The sequence below is a fragment of the Oxyura jamaicensis genome, chromosome 3 (assembly GCF_011077185.1).
Source record: "Oxyura jamaicensis isolate SHBP4307 breed ruddy duck chromosome 3, BPBGC_Ojam_1.0, whole genome shotgun sequence".
In the NCBI taxonomy this organism is placed as follows: domain Eukaryota; kingdom Metazoa; phylum Chordata; class Aves; order Anseriformes; family Anatidae; genus Oxyura; species Oxyura jamaicensis.
The window spans coordinates 55,913,927-55,932,764 of NC_048895.1; the positions used below are offsets into that span (position 1 = coordinate 55,913,927).

Consider the following 18,838-nt stretch of genomic DNA (forward strand, 5'->3'; position numbering starts at 1 on the left):
CTGAAATATCGTGGGAGATTTCAGCCTCCTGCAAATTTTAACAACTGCGTCGTGATGAAATGAGAATGAAGTTTTAAGATTTATTTAAAACAAGGGAAAGGGTATTTCATTTTTGCAAACACTGTACTTAAGGTACACTGAAATCCATTGCCTGACTTCTCCTTGGAACTATTTTTGGTTCCTGCCATGAAACTGAGTGGGTTTCCCAGGCACTAGAAGAAAAAGTTGACAGGAGCGTGCGCAGGTGTTCAGATGAGAAGTGGCAAATTGTCCATGGCTGTACCAGCCACTGCAGACACCAGACCTCTCAGCCATTGCAGGTGCTCAGGTGTGTGCTCAGAGAGATGCTTCAGACATGATTACTTTGTGTTGTGCTCAAGTTCATGGTATTTCTAGTTTTCAGTGCACTGTACTGCTCTATTCCTGTTTATAAATCTTTTAAGTGTGCACATTAAAAAAGTAATTAAATTGTCATTATAATTTATAGTATGCCTGAAGTCAATCACCTAATTAAACGGAAAGAGCAGAGAGGTAGTAGGTTCATAAGCATTTATTAAGTACTGCGGTATTAATTATGCAGGACTTTTGAACCAAGCAAAAGAGGAAAGAATGAAAACACCAATCTAAAAGGGCCTCCCATTGCTGCCCTTCTCAATTTAATAATATGAGACCTCCCTCCCCCATTAGTAAGACAACACTAATGCTTTCTTTTTGTTAATTTTTAATGAAATTTTGATGGATTTTTTTTTTATGACGATCACTTGCAGCATTTTCCTGTAATATTTTTTAAAGAATAATCGCCCTGCATGAGGGCCTATAAATATGTGAGCAGAATTGGAAGATACATTTAGAGGTATGGTTTGGGCCAGATAGTGCAGGAATAGGCTCCCTTGCCCATCATTTCACAGAGCATCAGAAGGAGAGCGGAGTGTGCACCGGTTGCACAGGTGGCATCCAAAAAGGAGTTTGGGGATGGTGAAGGGGGGGGCTGATCCCAAGAGAGAGTGTTCAGCCAGAAGAGCAGGGGGGATGGGCAGGAATACTGTGGTTATGAGGACATTTGCTCTTTCATTGCAGCCTTTCTCCAACCTCTAGCTGAGAACCCATGTCACTTGGTGAAAGGTGGGGGGCATGAGCTGCTGGCCAGCACTGGGCTGTACGTTGGAGCTCAGGGAATGGATGTACGATACATTACTGGGCTTGGCGAACCGGACTATCTGACCAGGCTTTATTTGTGTTTTTCTGTCTGTGGGGAAGGAACACCATTGCTTTTTTCCAACAGGAACTTATGGCAAAAAAAGTCTATCCCAGCTCACCAGCAGTGATGCCCTTAGCAGACCTTTAGGTCTTTTTGAAAAATCACCAAAAAACCTTCAATTTAAGTGGACAGGTGTTAGAGACTTACCTACAACTGTCATTAGCAGTTTAGTTTAACATATTTGGAGCCTAATTACCTAGGCATCACTTTACCTTGGAATATATTAAATAGCAATTCATTGGCAATGCATAAGCACAACCTATAGGCAACATCTAGAAGTTGGGCCTGACTTATTTGAAAACTGGACACCCAGTTCAATAGCCTGTTTTTTCTGGAAGAATGTGAGATTGTGTGATCAGAATGTAAATCCCTGCTGAAGGCCATTTCTTTTCACAGTCTTTAATAGGCTGCACGAAATTGACAAGAAAAAAAAAAAAAGGAAAAAAAAAAACTAGACTGAACAATCAAGAAAATTTACTGTGCATAGATTTTTTTTTTCTATACAGAAAACATTGAATCTATTTGACCATGAGTGCTGCAAATTTCTGTACCAAGTTGTTTTGCTTAAGGATGCAGAAGATTGTATACCAAGGCCTGATGCAGCCACGGTGCAGGCAGCAGTTTAATTTGCAGCACCACCTCCTTGTCCCAGGCACCTGCTGAAGCATGGGCTCACATACGTGGCTAGAGGGAGATTACGACTCTTAATCCAATGAAATCGGTAGGTTTTGCTGCTGTTGCAAAAGATGCAATTGGGATTCCCTTTATAGCAAAGATAAATTTTTACCTTATATGGAGCAAATCAAATTATTGACAGCTCTTGATCTCAGTACTCATAATTACCCTATAATGAGCACCTGCATTGCACTTCAGGTTAGCAGCGCAGCAGCATTATATAAGGAATGTAACTTGACAGCTGTCTGAAAAAAAAACCCATGTATAAGTGGTAGTGGCCTAACCCAGTCTCAGATGATATGATACAAGTTGGGTTATATAATTCATTTATGGTCAATAAGCCAGTCTTCTGAGCTGCATATTGGAGAGTTAATAATTGTCTGTTAGTATCAGATCTTACAGCTATTTCTTCAGTGAATAAGTTGCTTGTGCCACGCTATTGTTAAGCATGTTTTCAGCTTTGTGCGTTGGCAGCAGGCAAAGGTTGTCCTGGCAGTGATGTCCTCTGTTTGTTGAAATGGTGAAAAATAAGAAAAAACAAACCTTCTTCTTCTTGATTCTGAAAACAGGTTGGATGGGTAATGTATTGCAGATATTTGAAATGACTGTGGAGTAACCATTGGGATGCCCTCTGCCAATTTCATTGTCAAGACAGAGAAAAAAAAAAGTTTTCAAGTATCAGAGCCTCTTCTTTACCACTTTCTTTAGTCATATGTTTTCATTAGAAACATCAATTTGTTTTATGTTATGGGCAAGTAATTGATTTAAAGTCCCAAATTCTACTTAAATGCATGTGCGTTATGACACAACGATACACCAAATGAATAGAGTGTCCAAGTGTATGGTACCATTGCCATGTCTGGAGCCTGACTAGGCATATCAGAAACAGCTTGGAAGCAGGTAAATTGGATCCTGCTATTGGAGCTTAGTGTGTACTCATCAGCCTTCAGATATTCTGTGTAAATGCTCAGATAATCTTGGTGCTGATACAGCTTCACTCCTAGCAATGCCTAATGTCTAATTGGAAGAGTATGTTTATGTAAGGAGGTAAAAGTCCTTGGTCAAGTTTGGGTGGAAGCTCCCTGGCATTATGGAGCACATCCTGAAGAACAGCAGTATTAAGTTCCAAGTATCTCATTACTGTGCCTATTGGTTTTGTATGCGTGATTTGCTCAAGGTGTTTCTTGGGAGTACAATATTAAATTTGAAAGAACAAATGCCACTATAAAGCGGGAAAATGTGTAATGACACATTTGTAACTTAAAGCCTCATAAAATAAATTCCTAACTAGACTTGGTGCAAACATTTCAAATCCTCTTCAGTCCATAACATCAAGAACCAAAACATAACCTCAGTTCACAGATCTCCACAGCAAGATGGAGAAGCCCAAAGTCAAGATAAAAGAGTATTTGAGACAAGAAGTATAGGTATGTTGAGTCTGGAAAAGGTGTAATTCAGAATTATAACTACACATTTGCATCCTAAATAGTTGGAAAGAATGGGGCAAGGTATCCTCACATGTTGTTGAAGAGAAAAGGGGGAACAATGATGTGATTAAGCTGCAGCAGGGAGTGCTTTGCTAGACTGTTCGATATTGGAAAGGGGTTACTACTGTGCAGCATTTAGGTCAGTGGAGCAAACTGCCATGGGAGGGTGCGGAGTCTGTCCTGGCTAGACTAGATACATGTCTATGATAGATGATGATCTAGGACGACCCATTTAGAGGTTGCTTCCAGCCCAAATGTTTTATGTGATTTTTGTTCTCTTCAGGTACAACTCTTGACAGATTGGCTTGCTCTTCCAGTCAGAATGTGAATTATTACAGCCCTACTGACAAAAAAACCCTCTGTGCTTAGAACAGCATATAAGCTAGAAATATTACGAGTATTACTTTGCATGTTGTAACAGATGTAACATGCCAAGTAATTATTACATAAACTCAGTGGTGTGGTACTGCTTATGAATAACCTCCTGTATCTGTATTAAGTATTTAGACTATTTTTTAAAAACTTTTTTTCTTCTTTCTTAAAATACAACTTTTAATTTATTTATTTATTTCACAGAAATGTATTGCTATTTTAAGGTTGGGAAATGTATAAAATTTTAGAGAATAATATTGTGCAGAAGGTGAGAAATGCTCTGTATCCCTATGACCATACAAGTTACATCTTTCCTCCTACAAACATTCATCATAGTCATAGCTCCCAGGGAAGGGTTTATGGGATCTACAGATCAGTAGGTCAATGCACATGTGTGTTTTGTGTGTGTACACATAGTATACACAGTGTATGTAATAGTGGGGTAGTGTTACTCAACTGTTACTGTAGTCAGTGGGATTTTTGATTGATTCCAGGGCACAGAAGACATGTTTTTTCTATTTCAGGTTATGGTTTCTTTCATGACAGTTTATTGTTTAAAAGCAGGTTGTATTGTTGAGTAATTAAAATTGCTGCATAGAGGAAGACTCACTTTTATCAACAGAAGAAACATAATGTACAGCTAACCACCCATAGCAGGAAAAAATATTTCTCTTTGGGCTCAGTCCAAGTTCCATTGACTTTTACGATATTTGGATGAAGCTTTCTAATCATGTTGCTGTAATGATCTGCAAACCCACTGGGGACTTTATTGCTCCTTGCCAGGACTAGTCGTAATGAAATGATATGAAAAACATTGGCACGTAGGTGCAGAAACACAGCTCTGCAGTTCAAGTTAAGGATTTCTTTCAATTGTCAGAATGAAAGAGAAGGAGAAGCCCCAACATGAATAATAATTACTGTGTTTACTTAACCCCTTTAAAACCCATTTGAAAGTAATGGGGGATCGGAGTATTAGTAAGCAATACTTAGAGGAGCAGTGAGAGATGCTTTAACCTATTCTGAGGACATGCAGCTGGGAAGATCAAGCATGGTGTGCTGGCTTCTAGCCTTCCCCTGGGGTCTGTTGTCTCTGCTCATCTCCTATCAAGTAGTCTTGATAGAATAATAGCTGATTTTCTCTGAATGCTTGCTTTCATATTTGTTTTTAATATATTTTAAGCTGTTTTTGGTGGTCACAAAGGTTCTGGAACTGTTTGGGATATAGTTGACTGAATTTTAATATATCTATTTGCACTTCCTGAGTCAGAATCTGTGGTGTTCATCCCTGGAAACACTCAAGTGGGAATTGGAATAACTCTTTGGAGATGTAGAATTCAGTGGGGGGTCTTTTCTGTCCTTTTTTGATCTAACCTATCTTCTTCTTTAGTTTTTAATTGTGTCTGAGTTTCTGAATGATCACTGTTGTTTGTTCTGCCTTTTGTTTTCCTCATGAGAAGCCTTTAACTTGATTTCTTATGTTTCTTAGCAGTGGCATTATGTTTTCCTGGCAGAAACACTTTTGCTGTTTAGCATGTTGACTGTGCTGTCTGAAAGTGTTTTAGGTCCCATGCTCGCTCTTGGCTCCTTTCCTAGGGCAGTTTTTCCTCAGTTGGACTTTCCACAGTCAGTGTGGCCTCTTACATTTTCCTGTTTTCTATTAATTTTTGAGCAGAAGCCCTAACGTGCAGTGAAGCCTTGAGGTTTTAAGAGGACAAGTCCTGCTGGAATTGCCACCTTCCAGTTTTTACTCTTTTGCCTGCAGCTGCACTAAACCTCTGCTGAACACAGTAGAAAGAGCAAAGACAGCTTGAAACCAGGTTTTCAATTGGGTATCAGTGTGAGCTGGCACCAGACTCTTGGACAGAGACACGAATAAATTCAGAGGAGGCTCTGCTCACACACATTGTCATTTGTATTTCAAAGGTAAATAATTTTCTTCTCTAAAATGTATTGTTTTAGTGACCTTTTGGGGGATGTTAAAGGTAGTTTAGAGAGGGATCATTTTTGTACGCTGTTTAGGAGTCTTTATTTTGTTATGGTTCTGTTGTCTGAGCCATCACAAAAGGATATCAGGGTGGTACTGTGGCCACAACAATGCTTTCAAGTCTTGAAAATTCAGGATAAAACCTGTCTATCTGCCCTAAAGTAGTGAGTCCACTGTCAAGTACACAATTATTGTTAATTGTTATTTATATCTCTTAAGTTCAGTAGGGTTCGTAGTAAGCTTATTTCTTCAGCTAGCACAGTAATGATACAGAATTTCAAACTTTCCTTCATGTCTTTTTCATCTATGCTGCAGATCTCAGATGCTGGACAGGTATTGCCTTTGCATAGGGCTGCAAAGGTTGAAGATGACACTCTGCCCATGGATCATCATTGCTAAGTAGCTGGAAATTACTGCTCTACCACTCTACCTGTTGAAAGAGTCACACAAGGGCTCTGTTTCTACAGGTAAAGCCATATGGGTTGGCTTCAGTGGCTACTCCAGGTCAGTGGAGTGCTCAGACTGACTGAAATAGGAAGATGAACCTCTGGCCAACAAGAGGTGACAGTGGAGACAGGAGCACCTTCAAATGGGGACAGGAGCTAGAGGAAGAAGAGGTCCTAGCCAACAGTACTTTTCATTTAAGTGAGGCATGCTGGGGTAGATCAGATAGCTCAATATTGTGTATTTTTCTCCACGATGCTGTGCGGAATTGGTTGAAATCCATAAGCAAAAGCATACCAGAACCTGTCACGTAACTGGATTTGCAGGAGCTTTCCACTGTCCTTCAAAACCTAGCCTTTTCTCTGAGATGATTCTCCAGGCTGTTGACTACATTTTTGAGAGCTGCAGTGTCCTCGGCAATGATTGCATCAGGACCATCAGTTGTTATTTCTAGGTCCTCAATTTTCTTCTCAGCCTCCTGCTGTTTTAATCCCAAACCTTCAAGCTTCCTGTCCATGGAAACCATAGTAGCCTGGATTAGGTCCAGCCTTCCAGAAATACGTTCTGCATGCCTTGTAAAGAAATTAGATAATACTGGGTGGGCATGGATCGCAGCTCTAGACATGCCAAAGCAAAGGCAGGTAAGCCCTTTTTCCAGGCTGCAAGCTGTATATGCATAGGCTGCCAGATCCCTCACGGATCATCGTTTCCTCAAGGGCATGTTAAAGTCACTGCCCCTTCTCTTACAAAAATCGTAGATGACAGTGTTAAAATCTTAAATCACTTGGGAGATTGTGAACAGTAGGACAGAGCACACCTGGAAAATATCTTTTCAGACAGCTCCTGAAAACAGATCCACGTGATAATTTCTTGAAAACACAACTTAAGTCAGCTGTATTTTTCATCATCATAGTGAACGTGGTTGTTTTTTTAAAGCCACCCCCATCGTCCCAGGCACTTGGTTTGGTGCAGTTTGTCCTTGCTGTACACTGTACAGATGGGAAGAGAGGGCTCGGGTGGTCCTCCCTTCCTGGCACAGGAGAAGGCTGCAGAAGGCAGCAGCACCCAGCCCGCCGCCCACTTCCCCCTCCCCGCAGCCTCAGGGAAGGGTGTTCTTCCTGGGCTGTGCCTGCTGCCATGGGCAGGGCCAGGGGGAGCTTTCCCTTCCCAAATGTGGTGGAATAGCAGCTAAGGTCAGCCATAGGCATGCTAGGGACTGCTTTTTGTTGTGGAAATAGTGTAACCTTTCTGATCCGGGCACCTCTGCATTTCTGAAAAATGTAATTGAGAATGTAAGGTTTCCTGCTAGCGGCAGAGGCCAGTGTTGAAATCTTTACGTAGGACTTTTCACTCCAGTCACAGGAATAACAAGCCTGTTCTACAGATTTTTGCTGTCGTAACTATCTTGGCCAAAGGTGTAATGAGGCGTGATCCTTGATGTGATCCCTGACTGACGCAAAGCTCTCACTGTTCATACACTTATGACAAACCTCTATTTTTACAGAAACATTTTTGGCTTACTGGATGAGGGAAGAGGGACCTTAGGAAAAAGCTGTGCCAGCAACTAATATGATTTTGCTGGTACGAGTGAAGCCTGTGCTGGGAACACACTATCAGTGCAGTTTGCTAGGACAGCTGCACCAGCCGAGCTATCCTATTCTGGATACAGCCTTGTCTTCTGTTCCAGTTTGTCATGCATGATTTATCTTTCTGTCACCTCTTCAGGTCCCTAGGCACCTCTCAGCGTAAAAAGAAATTAAAACACAATACATATGAGTCTGCTCTGTATTGGAGTCTCGACCTTTAATGTATCACATTTTCATATTACAGCTTTGCCAGCAAATAGGCTGTCCTACTAGAATCACTACTGCTGTAGTGATCCGTAGAGGTCCTACCTCAGCCATGCTTCAGCTTTATTTGCTTTTGCCTACAAACTATCAAGCTGCTTGAAATGCCTTGGAGAGCAGATAAGGTTTTCAGATTGCCTGGGAGATCATAACCCAGAACTCCAGCAGTCCAGTGAGGAAAAAAACCTGTCATCAAAAATCTGAGAAAACACTCTGACAACCCAAGCATCAAAAGGGTTGCTTAATGTTTTGTCCTGTTATGAGAGTTTAATTTTTATAATTTTATTAATTTTTGGTGTTTTTCTCCACTCCCACTTTTGTTCTCTCATTACATTTTCCTTCCTTTTCTAAAGAAAGTGCTGGCATCTTGCTCTGTGCTTTCGTAGCTGCATTCCTCCTGAGCAGACCAGTGTGTCGCTCTGACAGCAGGTTCACAGTTAGGCTCCATAGATCAACAAACCATCTCGATTAGTTGCTGAGCATATCAGATTTGAATTTTAAAAATCCACAGTCGCACTTGGGATACCACAGAGGCCAAAACCTGATGTAATTTTTAAGAGGCACCTGAAGAATTGCTCTATATTTCAGTCTGCCAGCATTATCTTCTGACCAGTTCACTGTTTGATTGGGTTTTAGTCTCCTGTTTTTCTCTGCAGCTATTGAAGGTATTTTTTTATTTCTTTCTTTCTTTCCTTTTTTTTTTTTTTTCCTCCTCCAAGAGACAGACAACCATGTCTTTAAAGAAACAAAACAACTGTGTCAACAGATGGGAGAGAAAATGCTGTGTCTGAAATAGCGCTAGGAATAAACCGTGTTAAAAATAGGTAGTCTTGCCACAACTGTTTCTTGGGCCAATGTGGAAATCCTCCCTTCCCATACTAGCGTGCTATCAAAACTACTAAAACCGTGCTAGAAAAACTGCCAAATTCGTCTATAAAATGTTGCTAGAATAGTAACGACCCTTTTCCTGTCTGATTGTAACAGCCAGGCTAGTAAAGGGCAGAGGCTGAGAGCTGTGCTGCCAAGGGAGAGCTTGTAACAATTCCTTTCATTGACCCCTGGCCAGCAGCAACTAAAACACAGTTTTTGGAGCTGTGGATGTAGATTTTAATGAGGTGGCCCCCTATGTCCCCCAGCTGTGCTAGGACAACTGTGTAACGAGGAGCTAGAGGGTGTCAGAGGCTTGCCCCTAGATGCATAATTTTGCTACTAGGTATGGAGGAAAATAATTTGCTTGACCCACATCTTTCTGGGGAGAGCCCTTGCCAGTTTTGCAAGTTTTTTTTTTTTTTTTTTAAAAGAAAATTCCTGCCCTCCCCAAAATAGGAAAGCAAGCCAAACTGTGCTTAGACGTGGTTGCTACTAGCAGAATTACAGCTGCAGTTTAGACATTGCATTTCTGCTTTCCATCTGTTGTCTCACTTATTTTTTCAGTCTGTCTCCTTGCTTTCAATTGTCTCTTCTGTGTCTCAGTTTATCCAATTTTCAGGGCTGGCCAGCCATTTCAGCATTATCGCTGTCCTAATGGCTGTAAGAAGAGCAGAGAAGCTCTTCACTAAATGATTTTATTTTTTTTTTCCACAATGCCTCTCTGTTTTGTTTGTTTGGGTTTTGTTTGCACTTGGTGCTCTATGTTGTGTCATCTCGAAAGAGAGGAGATGTTTGCATAATGTGTGTTTTGCTATAGTTGTTTAATTCCTGCAAACATTTATACTATACGGCTCATGGTGCCTTTGGGGCAGGGACAGACTGTAACCTCAGGGAGTGCATCAGGTCTTTGACCCTGCTCCTCACCCCTCCGGCAGCCTGGAGGGGCTGGAGGACAGGTAGAGCCTGGGCTTCTGCCCAGGGAAACCCGCTGAGGAGGAAGCAGCCTTGGGCAGCTAAGCGTGATTTTGGGCAACCCCAAGGCATTTATTTATTTGTGACCTCTGAGATAGGGCAAAACATGAAGGTAGGTAAGGCCGTTCCATCTGGGGAGAAGGGCAGCAGTAGGCGAGTGGTACAGCCTGCGGCTGAGTGCAAATTCCTCGTGACCTGGTGCAGCCCTGCTGTTTGCAGTAGGCTTTTCCTTTCCCTCGTTTGCAGTCGAGGAATGCTCCTGGGGATCCATGCTTGCCTGGAAGTTGTCTCTGTTAGATTAATGTTTCTTGCTGAGACTAAAGGAAGTCTAAAGGAAAAGACTTTAGAGACTGCCCAGTTTACTTAAGTGCGTCTAGGAAAGAGCCACATTCCTTATCAAATCTTGTGTTCATTTTTTTTCTATTCTTTCCTCATTCTCATGTGAGGGAAATGGAAATGGAGGAGTTTATATGCCCATGATTTTTCCTTTTTCTTCTGGTAGATAAGGAAGTATCATCTCCTCCTGCCTCTGTGGTTCACTGCAATTTGTGGGAAGTGTGCATATTTGTCTGTGTCCAAATATATGTCCCACTTTTTGTTTTGGTTTTGCTTAATCTATGGATGAATTAAAAAGACTAGTATGTGTGACAGTTTGATTAACAGCTGAATTTGACCTTCTTCCAGTATGATGAGCTCAGAAGAAAATTTTTGGTGTTACATCCTGAGTCTGTGAAAAAAACATATTCAGAAGGATGCATACCATCTATTCACTTTTGACTCGAGCACACGCTTTGCTTTGCTGAGTTGGCTCTACTGATTAGAGATGGAATTAAGCATAAGCTTAAATGACTTGCTCAGCTGTGACTGAGGTTGCATAATTTGTCTGCTTATTTTCCCCGGGCTTTCCTATTGAATTCAGTGAGAGTAGAATCAGGCCATGGTAAAGGAGAGGTGATGTGGATTTAATTGGAAGGATATGCCAATTAAAACTTATTCCTTTTGTATTGTAAAATGAAGTTTTGCTTTCTTGTTATAGCCAATTCCAAATTAATGCTCTTGAACTCTGGTCAGATCAGTGTTGTTTCATGGGAAAAGTATAAGAAAACATTCTTGCTTTAACTGTAGGAATATATAAATTGGATCCCTCAAAGCTCTCCTATAGCTGTAACCAGGCTAACTGCTATTGGACTGCCTCATTTTTCAGACCATTTCATTCTTGGGCTGGACACCAAAATCATTAGAAAACATTTACTGCAGTATTTAATAGCATATTAAAAACAAACAAACAATGACCAAAAAAATAAAAAACGCCAGACATTTGTGATGCACCACTAACCTATTGGTAATGTGTTTAACTCCACTTTTCCACACATACAGGGGAATAAATTGAAGTGGTTAAAATAAAAGTGATTTTAAAAAAATCTTAATATTTCTGGCATTTTTTTTTCTTTTTCTGAGAGTCCATGGTGATAGCAGAGGGTGAAAAATTGCAAACAAAATTAAGAAGTTCCAGTTAGCTGTGGAGCCAGAAGTGTGATTCAGGAGCTGAAAATATCTCTGCACTTCATGCATCAAACTCAAACACTGTGCTTTGGCAACGCCCCCTGGATCAGAAACAGAATTTGAGGTCATTCCTCCTCCAGCCTGCCATGTATGGATAGGGCCCACGCTCATGACAAATTACCGACTTAGTGAGCGAGCACCAAGAGCACAGTGACATCAGCACAGAGGGATCTTGCCTCACAGTGGAGGACGAAGGACTCCATGGCCTTCTTTCCCCTGTCTTTCTTTAGATCTGGAGGGGCAGTGTGGAGGCACTGGGAATGAGGACACTTTAAACATTCCCTTTCTAGATGTGGAAGTGACAAGAGGCAGAGAAGGAAAGCACCCACCTCCTTGCAAAGAAGTTGTGCAGCATCCTGCTAACAAGGGTTCTGGTCAGAGGTGTATTAGTGGCCCTATCAAATTTCTAGGACAAATCATAGAACCACAGAATGGTTTGGGTTGGAAGGGACCTTAAAGGCCACCTAGTTCCAAACCCCCTGCCATGGGCAGGGACACCTCCCACCAGACCAGGATGCCCAAAGCCCCATCCAGCCTGGTCTTAAGCTCCTTCAGCGATGGGGCATCCACAGCTTCTCTGGACAACCTGTGCCAGGGCCTTACCACTCTCTAAAGAATTTTATCCCAACATCTCATCAAAATCTCCCCTTTTAGTTTAAAACCATTTCCCCTTGTCCTATCATCTGCCTAAGTAAAAAGTTGCTCTCCATCTTTTTTATAAGACCCCTTTAAGTACTGAAAGGCCACAATGATGTCTCCCCAGAGCTTTCTCTTCTCCAGGTGTTCATCCCCAGCTTTCTCTGCCTGTCTTCATAGGAGAGATGCTCCAGCCCTCTGATCAGCATTGTGGCTCTAAACATACAATGTAGCTGCTTGTGGTGGTGCTTCATTGTAGACGCAGACCCGAAAAGACAGTAGTTCATGCTGTGCTGTACAGGTCTTTGCAACCAGGAGCACAGTGTCAGAGACTGATCTCAGAGTACCTTAAATGAAGTCTGTGCTTTGATTTAACACTGGCCTTGCTAAGGTTTTAATTTTATATTATAGAGAGTAATGACTAGCTTTTGCAGGTAACTACGACCAAAATTCTGTAAACAGACCCCAAGTCCTTAGAATCCTCTGCTGACAAATTTCTGTTGTTCCCAGTCATTTCAATTCCCTGGTGTCCTGCATGTCTGCCTAGTTACCAGCTTCTAAGGGGCAAGTGAACTCTCATCCTGCTGAGCTTGTCCAGTGCTGCTGCCAGTGCTCTGCCATGGCATTGAATAAGGTGCCTCTGGGGATGGTCTTTCAAGTGAGATAGTTCTGGCAGCTCAAGTGATTGTCATTGCCTTGTGGGTCACCTGCTGCATTACAGCCCACCTGCTTGGCAGCTAGGTACCAGTGGCTCTGCTTTGGCTTCTTCATGGTGTTTGTGGCTGTTCTTTTTTATTATTGTTATTATTTTATTTTTTTCCCCAAGATATGGTTGTCATACCAGGGTAGTCACAGAATCACAGCATGATTGAGGTTGTAAGGGACCTCTGGAGGAGGCCAGCTGGTCCCACCCTCCTGCTCAGGAAGGGCCACCTAGAGCAGGTTGCCCAGTTTTTCAAAGAGGGAAGAAAAACCAAGGCACTGGTGCAGGAGGTTCCTCAGGGTGCTTTTGCTGAAGCTTGTTCGGATCGCTTAGAGCATGAGCTTTACCAGGAATCCTATCCTGGGCTCAGCTGAGACCTGCTGTTCTTGCCTCTGCCCCCTCCCAGATGATCGCGAAAGGTACTCACGTCTTTGTGCCAGCTGCCTACCCAAACAGCCTGATCCTCTTGGCAACAGCAGACTAGACAAATGGGTTGAGCAACATGTGTATGTGGACACAGTGTCAATTGTCAGCCTGACCATTGTCTAAAAGCATCAGGCCTGGTTAGCTGAGGGCACTGATCTCAGCTGGCAGTGTCTAAACTGCTATTTGCAGTGAGGTTATGGACCTATACTTAGGGGGATGTGCTCTTGCTAATTTAGCTCCTGGCTGAAGTGGAAAAAAAAGTAACCCAAAATCATAGTTCCAGTGCTAGCAGCAAAACAGGATCCTGCACATTGTGGATTTTGGCAATAAAAGAAATAACCTAGAAAGGAATCAATACTCCACATAATGCTGTCAAAGAAATCATGTGTTTGATTTTCATAAAGTGGATCACTTATGTGTAAAGTAAACAAAGTTCATAGGTGATGTTCCAAAAGTCACTTGGCATGATATATCTTTTAGGTAAATTTTGTTCTTACTGCTAACTTTCTGGAGAGCCTGAGAGGTAACAGAAACAGCTCCACAAACATAGGCATGTGTTAGTATGTATGGCTATTTTTAGTTGCATAGTATGTATATGTATGCATATATACATATACACATACATGCATGTATGTGCACACATATGCATGCATATGAATTTGTAAATGAATACATTTCAACAAATGAAAAATGTTGCAAAGTTTTCTTGGTGCTCTTTGCATTCAGATCTGCAGCACGGTGCTAGCATGGAGGAACCAAAATACCAAAATGAAGAAAAGCAGTGAATAAACAAAATTTTAAAGGGCTGTCACACTCCTATTGAGAAAAATGTGGAAAACAAAGAAAGTGTAAATACAGAAAAATATATTAGTCTTCAAATTTATGTTTCGGTAATGAAGATGAAAATGTTTACAGCATAGAGACATAAGATATAAAATATATATATACCTTTCAATTTGGAGGTAGTTCAAGATTTGGTCCATTAATTTCAGCAAACTGCTTGTAGGAAACCATATTTCTGTAGCATCAAGGGCTTCCAGAGTGACCTGGAATTAGGAGGGTAAAGGTGGAGACACTATAAGTATTTTAATTCATCGATTCACAGATGATTTGTGTGAACACATTAAGTGAGAACACCAGCATAATAATGGGAGTAATTTTCTTTCACTTCTTCCAAATTCAATTGCATACAGTATGATTGCATTTGATCAGGACATGAACGTCATTTCTCAGATGATTGTGTTCTGCCGTTGATCATATGAAGTCAATTTAAAGCATGACATTGCTTTTACCTTCCTCAAGCAGGGAGGCATTTTTACTTCTAGTCTTAGCTGCTGTAGATATCAATTTGTGTATATAATAAATTGTGCTTTGTTTAGAGAGCGATAACTGTAAAATATTGCCCATTCAGAGAGTAAGTATTGAGATTGAGATTGATGTCTGGAGCTTAATGCATCATAGCGTCAATCAAGCAAGTTCTAGACTTCTTACTCCTCCCAATGCGGACTGTTATTCACAGAATTATCTAGATTTTGTGTTTGAAAAGGAGAAAGAGAGCAAAGAGAAAAATCTGCAAGGGCTGTTTCACATGTATAAAGGAGGGGTTTGAACCTATGGAAAAGAAGTGGGAGATTCGTTTATCACCTCAGTGCTTTGAGTTACCTACCAGCCATGAATTTGAGCCCTGGGGTGGCAAGCTGCAGAATTGTGTGAATTTTTCTACCTGTGTTGTGTGGATCTTCTTCGGTATGAGCAATCTTATAGACTTGGTCAATCTGAATCCGTAAGTGAATTCCCTTCCCATGGTAAGGTACAGTCTGTGCTGGAATGATACCTGCTGCAAGCCAGTTAAGGAGTAACAGAGGCAAGGCTCTATTTGCCCTTTGTACTGTTGAGGCAATTTCACCCATTTATTGTGCTATTTCAAAACCTTAGAATAATTAGCAGTAAAATAAATATTTGCCAGTTTTTCTTAAACTTTAGTTTTTCATTAAAATACACATGAGATTTCTGATTTTTTTTTTTTTTTACCTTGTAAAGTGCACAGGAATCTTCCTCTCATACCTCCTCAATTAACTGAACAGTGACAGTGTAACAGAAATATAAGAAGTAACACAAAAACAAAGTTCTCATTGATCCATGAGATGAATTAATCTTTGTGGTCAGATGCTGCCAATGCCTACTGCTACATTTTTGTTTCACTACTGAAGGTGTAGTTTTACAATCAGAGTGATTAGTGGAGCTGCCAGGGGAGAGTCTAGCACTTCTTTCAAAAGCAGATAGTAAGAGTCATCATCAGAGTACCTCTGCCTTTGTGTTTCCAAGTCCCATGTAAAAGGCTTATTCCTGAGTGTGTGAGCTACAAAGTTCAAATTGAAAAAAGTCTTCTGAGCAGTAAGTCATGCCATGCTTCTCATACTCTCATTCCCCTTCTGATGTGCTTGTTTAATTGTAGTCTCCATGGCTGGCAAACAACAGCAGTATATAAAACAGTTTTGACCAGATATGACCAAATGCTAGGAAATGATCTGCAGTGGTTGTTGCATTGTTGCCTTTCTTTGCTGGGCTGTTAAAGGAACTCGTCTTCTTTTGCTTCCAAACAACCGAGGATTGCACAAGTTTTTACGAATGCAGTGATAAAAACAAATTAAAAGTTCCTGGTTTTAGTATCACAACAAAGCCTTTGGGAGCTTTAATTGGGCAGTAAAATTCTGTTTGATGACACGTGCATCATCTGGAGTTGTTAAAGGCTCTGTCGGTTGGCTGTTCCCTCAGACCATGTACTGTTTGTTAGCTCCAACATTTATGTAAGATTGTTAAGTTAGTACGGAAAGGCATTAGCACTGCCTAGACAAAATCATACTGTCCTTAACCAGAACTTTGACTAATATTTTACCTAATTATAAGTAAAGATTAAGCTTTTTAAATACTCAGAAACTGACCCAACTTTCATGGAAGTCAGGTGGAGTCTTTCACACTTGGATCAGACCCTAATGTGTCCATTGAGGAACACCGCTGAAGACAGTGAAGTCTACCACGTGAGTGAATATGCTGACTTGCACCAGTTAAAAGCTAAAAGAGAAACTGGTGAAAACAGGATATAGCATTCCTCATGGATTTCAGTTCAAACACTTTTTTGAAGCTGGAACAGCAGTATGATTTTGTCATAAATTATGTATTTCACTTATGATTTTGTTGTCTTTTAATGTAAGTCTCCTCTGCTCCTCCCAGCTTGCTATCGAGAGGATTTAGTCTAAATGAGCCCCTTGTCTTTGGTTTGGGGGCAAGATAAACAGATTTGCAATTCGCATTCATTAAAAAGAACTTTATGCAAGTGTGTCCAGCATCATTAAAGCCAGCTAGGCCTGTCTGAAAGCATAAAGCACAGGGCTGAGGGCTAGAGTGTATCCATATACCAACAGGGAAAGCAAGCTGCAATTTGGAGCACCCCAAGGTTTTAGAGAAGGACTAATAAAGATTCGTGACTTCTTTATTGCTTTGCTTTGTTTTTTGACTGGAACTTTTCTCAGGCTAGTTGTAAAAATCGAGAGTGAAATACTGGCCCTGCTAAAAACAGGATTTTGCCCTTGAGTGCAGCCTTGCCAAAGTTTCACCCATAGATTAAAAACGTATTGGGCTTTGTCTGCTCAGAGATTGAAAAGTGGTTCCTGGCTCCGCATCCAGATTCATTTCCTAGAAAGCTGTATATTGATGTGATAAAGTGTCAGTGTCTGGAGCCAGAGCATATGTTATTTTATATACTCAGATGCCTGTATAGACCACTGTTGACATCGCTGGTTAGTAACACATTATCATTTGCTATTTGTTTTTGTTGCTGATAGCAAACAGTACAGCATAAAGCATAAGCACATGCCTTCTTCTACTAACTAGTTCCAGGCCTGCTTCACCTGTCACGTGTTGGCACCCTGTTTCCCTCAGCTCGCGTTTGTGCTCTGCTGATGGTGGAGGCATGGGGCTTTGCCCACCCACATGGTGGGCAGGCTTTGCCCGGGGTATGGGGCAGTGTGAGGAGCCCTTGCGCTCATGGGGAGCCCAGGGAGGTTTGCTGCTTGCTCCTGTGGGAGCTTGGTTAGGCCATGGCCACTGATCTTCAAGTCTAGTGCGCCAAGTTTGGCATTTTCCTGTCAGAGGCCTCCGCCATGCTCCTCTCCCACAGTGCTTGTCAGCCCTTGAGGAGCAGGCACCTTTCCTGCTGTGGTGACCCAGCTGCTCCATGAGGGCGGCCAACCAGGGCCCAGCGTCACGGCCATGCACCACGGGGCACAGCAGGGCGAAGAGCAGAGGGGACGTACAGGGCCTCCTGCTGGGACCTTGTGCTGTCAGGTGGTTCCCTGGCAGCTTCCCTGGGGTGCAGCCCTCTCCAGGAGCACAGCCACCCTAGGATGCCCTCCTCATTGCCCATCCCTGGCACATAGCCTGCGGTGCCATCTCACATGCAGGTGTTCAAGAGCACAGAGAAGCCTGGAAGAAAGAACCCCGGGCAAAATGCAAGTTGTGTTTATCTGTGCTTCACAGCATATATATCACAGGTTATAAAATCAAGGCTGACTTGAAAAAAAAAATCCTTTAAAATCCTTCATATTTATTTTTCTAAATAGGTGGAGGAGAGTGTGAACAGCCATATTTGCTGGAGTGCTGAACCGAATTGCCTTGACTGGAACCATTATTCACTTGCACCTTCGACAGCAGCAGCCAGGTAGGAGAGCAAGGAAAGAATGGGTTCGAATGAACTGGGGGAGCAGGCCTGGGTGGATATTTTTTTGTTCTCAGAAAGCTTTAACTGGAAGTCACTCACATTTAAATAGTAACTGATTACTTGTCCTTTTGTTGCAAGTGAACTCACCTCTTGCTGAAACCAGAACATTTCTCTTTTTGGACAGGTTATGTTTTTGGTAATTCAGAAGTGGTGTCTTTGCTTTGACCATATATTTGGTTTGCCGCTTTCTCTTCTTTGTACAGTTCTTGCATCAAGAATCCAGGGAGCACACTTTTTGAAAGAAATAAGCAGAAAAAAAATACTTTAAAAAATACAAGAAAAAAAAAAAACACAACAGTGGGTGGGGTTTTGATATCTAAAAGATCTGCTTTTATTATTGTTATTCTTATTTTTTAATTGTCCTAAAGAGTAAGTTGGTGGTTTCTGTTTGACTGTCTTGCCATTTCAAGTGCATCGTTGATGATACTGTTTAAGATCAAGGTTTATTTTTTTCCTCTGGGTCTTGAACACATGGGCACATGCAAACTGCGGTTATGAAAATAATGACACTGTAGTATCATGATACCCAAGCTAGCTTAAAGTTAGTGGAGTCCCAGTAACAGTTTAGCTATGGTAACACAGAGTTCAGAAGCCAGTTTATCTTGTCAGGAAAATGTCTGTTTTCAGCTACTTGTCGCAGCTCCATGTTTGTTCGAGGTGCTAGTCACAGGTTGGACAGATTTCACATTGACTTTGTCTCAGAGACTGCCTTCGTGTAGTAGACAGAGTTTTGTGGCAGCACTGAGGAGCTCCTCTTCTCTAATATTCTGTGTACTGGTTATCCTTCCAAATGTAATAAGACTCACTTAAAATAGTGAAAAATG

The 18,838-nt window shown here is 41.6% G+C and overlaps 1 protein-coding gene across 3 annotated transcripts in view; it reads left to right on the plus strand.

The window, feature by feature from the left end:
- Window positions 1–18,838, plus strand: part of HIVEP2 (HIVEP zinc finger 2) — a 135,336-nt gene that overhangs the window by 62,508 nt on the left and 53,990 nt on the right. For all 3 annotated transcript variants that reach the window (XM_035322929.1, XM_035322931.1, XM_035322930.1), the window contains one exon: window positions 17,857–17,954. The gene's annotated coding sequence lies outside the window, so the exon portion shown is untranslated. The remainder of the gene's footprint in view (window positions 1–17,856; window positions 17,955–18,838) is intronic.